Genomic DNA, 4534 nt, shown 5'->3' on the forward strand with positions numbered 1-4534 from the left:
TTTTTTTTTTTAAGCACAAACAGGTTGTCTTCTCTAGGCCACACCTCCTGTACTCTGGTAAGGTTATGAATAAAGTAGTTTGAAACATTCCTGGGAGGTTTTACCTTATATAGGGAAAGTACATATTTTAATTCTTTGGGGGGGGGGACTGCAAAGACCTAACAATTTTTCCTAAGAGAGGGACTGCATTTATTTATTTGCTAAAACACTTATTAAGTTCTACTAAGTCCTGACCAAAATTTCCCTTAGGTCTCTTCCCCCTTGCCGGAAGTTCTGGCACTTTCCATTCCCTCTGCATGCCCCTCTGTCCAACAAAATTCCATTTTATTACTTATCTGTGACCCATGGGTTCACTTCTTGAATCCCCCATACCAAAGATTCAGTAAGAAATAAATTCTGGTAACAAAATGACAATACAGGCATCCTTTCTGATGTCTTTTCATTGTTTCCCTAAGTCTCATATGGCCACAAAGGACAGGACCTGTGTCTTTAATTCATTTACTAGGCATAGAGTTTAAGGCAGAAAATACGAAGCCAGAACATTCAGGGTTTTTTTAGAATAGTCGGGGGCAAAGTTATAGCAGGGAAGAAGTGACCATATGGGCAAGACTGGGCTCTGCAGGTGAAGTATGGAGTATTTGCCCTTAGACCTTATTGAATTCAGAGGCTTAAAATCAAGAACATAACCTTACAGTAGAATCTAGTAAATTTAGAAATATTACAGAGGTGACGGTTTTATAATTTTTTGAATATTTGAACTTTTATAATAGGTTTAAAACTAATTTTATCTCAAAGAATTCCACAATCGCCTGAACAATAAGGCATTTGAGTTATTTCTGCTCACACAAAGTTCTCAATCTCTCTGGAGATACCGCATAGTCTCCTGTACCCTTTCTTAAAATGTTAAAAGTACACTTCCCAACAGGGTGGGTTTACCGTGTGTGTTCTTATTTCTTTCTCATAGACAAACCACAAACATGGTTGAGTGAACCGGGGCCACAGATAGGGTAAAAACAACAGGGATACACACAGGGGCCACTCACACAATTGTTTTGCCTTGTGAAGGGGGGAACTGGGGCCCTGCCGATTGTCTAAGGATCTTCTGGGGGATCAGGGACATGTAATTGAGGATAGAGAGGAGTATAAATTGGCGGGGGTTTTAAGGTGGAGACAGATTTTAAATTTTGTTCTAATTCAGATTTCTGCTCATTAATTTTTTTTGGGGGGGGTCGTTTTTTAAGGCTAGCTATAATACTGATGTTTTTCTTTCAATTTGATCTTCCCAGAAGCATAAATAACGCAGTTGCTTAGGATGAGAGCTCTCTAAAATGTTCTTAAATTAAGGAGTTTTTCTAGTTTAAAGAATCCATCTTCTGGCCACTTGTAGTTAGAATTTTCTATGGTATATTTGTTCTGAAAGTGACTTAATCCAATGACTTTTTGTAAGGCCCAATGCTTCATAGAAAAAGCTATTTCCAAGATTCCCAAAAATTCATTCTCAGAAATACACTAACGTTAGAATAGACAATGTTAACAGACTCACTCCTCAGAGCTTGACACGATCGGTACACAGAGTGTGCTGCTTAGAATCTTCCCAGGCTCACAGTCTTTCCAGACTGGCCAGCTGATATGTTCCCAATAAAACATGCCCTCTGGATGGCGGAGAGCAAGGAGAGAATTCCCACTCAGTCATAAAGCCAAGCCCAGAGACATAAAACAGGACAAGAAGGAAACCTCACACAAAACAAAAACAAGCGATAGAGAACAATAACAATAAAAGCTATTTCTGAGAGGAGATGGAATCAACCAGTATGAATATTCATACACCACATGGTACCTAAAAGAATATACCCATACCAGAGTCACTTACAAGACTAGTCACCAACAAAAACATTTCTCTTATCAATCTTAAATATGGAAAGAACAAATATCTTTTACCATCTGCTCAACCAGAGCCGACAGAGAGGAAGACTAGGAGCCCGACTGGTAAGTAAAATATCTCACCACGTGCTGGTTGGTGTCAGGGTTCCAATCCTCAATGTGGAGGCTTTCAGGACAACAGACTGGCTTTGAGGATCCTGCCAACTAGGGCAAACTGAAGGCATCAAGGTGAAATTTGCCCTTTTTCCCTAGGTTGGTTCGCTGAAAAGATCAACTCACAGTTATGATAGATTCATAAGAAAGGTTTATTTCCAAATACCATGCACATGGGGGGGAACCATAAGAAAGTCTCAGTGATAGTCAGTGGCTTTTAAAGATGCCTTTTAGAAGGGAGGGGGGACAGAACCTGGAAAGTGTAAGTGTAGCAAGTGGTTGCTGTGGGAGATGAGTAGATGGAGGGAAACAGATTGATTTGTAAATTAACCTGAGAGACAGGTATTGTGCTTCAAATGACCTTGTAGTGAGGTCTATTAGCATGTGATAAAGAGGCCGGCAGCCTTTTCTGATTCTAAATCAGGTTACTCAGGTTTTATAGAGAGGCCAGTGCTTTCTGATCAAAATGGCCTTTAATTTAACATATTCTTTATACGAAGAAATCATATTTTGGGGTGAAATTTCCTTAGCTCCTTCACCATGTGCTCACTACTAAGTTGAAATGTGTAGAGTAACAACGTGCACATTTAAAAGAAATGCTCAATTAAATTCAGAAGTGGTAAGTTCCCACCTGATGGGTACAGTGTATGGGTAAATGGCACATTTCCTGGGTGAAAGTCACAACTACAACTCAGACTTTACCTTACAAATGCAAACACTGTAACCTAATTATACGTACCCTTATGTTAATCAGAAATTTTTAAAAATGGCCACAGGTGGCTAGTGGCCACCTGATTGGACAGCACAGCTCTAGAGAAAGGGGTTGGAATAATAGGATCCATTTTTGATCCTTTGATTGAGGCAGCTCGAGAGATCCTGAGACCCACAACTGAGACGGGAGGGTGCCACGTCCCTTTTTTCACAATCCCTTCCCCCAAGCCTGAGACAAGAAGGACAAGGAAGCACTATAATGATTTCGGGATTTGTCATTCCCATGTCTTGGTGACTGTGGTGTAGAACAAGCAGAGGCCAAAACCAAGTGATTTTGTCCCACAACCCTTTCAAATATCCAAACCACATCTCTTCCACTGGGTTCTTTCTTCTCTGTTCCCCAATATCAACCCCTAAATCAATCCTACAGTTTTTTATTAGAATCAGATAATAAAATACCATGAGTGACCTCAGTATTCCACCCAGTCAGTGTTCAGTAATTTGTCTGTCCTACCCAATATGATAATCACCACTCTAATATTTCAATGTCAAAACTTCAAGGGCCCTAAGGTATGATCTGGCTCTTCCATGTGGACTCAGACAGCTCCTGGCCTATCCCCTTATGAAATTCCTTTCCCCAAAGGTCTGTTGAACATGGATAGGGTGGACAGGAGGTCAGGGTCAGGAACCATCTCCCTTACCTGAATAGAGCTTAGTAGCTACTTAATCCTGACATTTCCTTCTTTGGTGGCTGCTTCCCCAGCTGCTTTGGGGACCACATCACTGGGCCTTAAGCCCTCCCCCGCCCCCAGTTCCCTGACATTTGGCCTCTATGCAGATCTCCTGAGAGAACTCCCTCTCCATTCTCTGCAACCTCAATTTTAAATTTGTTTGTGGTTCTCACTTCTTCCACTGCCTCCCTCAGATTTCAGGGGGCACAAACCAAGACCTCTAAGTGGGCTCCTTGAAACCCCATCCCCCTAGTAATTTGAGAGTGTTGGACATGTCCGCTTGCACGCTCACTAAACAAACCCCTAGGGCTGCAACCCCCCATACTTTGCAGTGTCAGGAAACACCCTGGCAAGGTGAGCAGCCACACAGTTCATGTGCTTGTGGCCCATGGGCGGCACAAAGCAAAGTCAGAACTAAACATCTAATCAGAAACAAAGTGAAAACTATAGGTTGCATGTTAACAGTTCTGTCAGGGGAAGGATTTACTGATCGACACCATTTTCCTGGATTTTTCATAATCCCCAGGGGACAGAGGTGGACAAACTGCATGGTGCTTTGGCAAAGGCCAGCTCCAACCTAGTCTTGCCGGTGTCAGCATCCACAGCCACTCGGGAAGATGGGCTTCTTTGCTGCACCTCCCCAGCCGGCTACTGAGTAACACACCCAGCACAGTCTGGCAGGCCAGGGCGGGTTTGAAGTATTCATCTGCCTTCCTCCTGATGCCTGTTGTGGATGTGTGGGGACTGCCCTCAGAGCATCCTTTTGCCATGGCTGACTCCACAGGTAGCTTCAGGAAGACAAAGCCTGTGAGAAGGAGACTCCAGCATCACCTGACCCAGAAACACAAGCAGCCCCAGAAGCCCCTTGGCACATGCACTGCCCAACACACACTCACACACTTGCACACACATGGTCATAGGAGTTTCCTGTGATGCAAAGTCTGGTTGGCAATGCCAGCTTTAACACATCTTTGCATTCCATGAGAACGTGTGGATATTCCCAGACCCTCTCCTTTGGTCCACTGCCATGCGTATCCATTCCTGTTTTAATGGCTGGG

At 43.1% G+C, this 4534-nt stretch overlaps 1 pseudogene; it reads left to right on the top strand.

Annotated features, from left to right (window-relative positions):
* LOC100966228 overlaps positions 1–4131 on the top strand; it is an 8546-nt pseudogene extending 4415 nt beyond the window's left edge.
* The last annotated feature ends 403 nt before the right edge of the window (positions 4132–4534 follow it).

Source organism: Otolemur garnettii, unplaced genomic scaffold (assembly GCF_000181295.1).
Source record: "Otolemur garnettii isolate 467f Iridium unplaced genomic scaffold, OtoGar3 scaffold00252, whole genome shotgun sequence".
Lineage (NCBI taxonomy): Eukaryota > Metazoa > Chordata > Mammalia > Primates > Galagidae > Otolemur > Otolemur garnettii.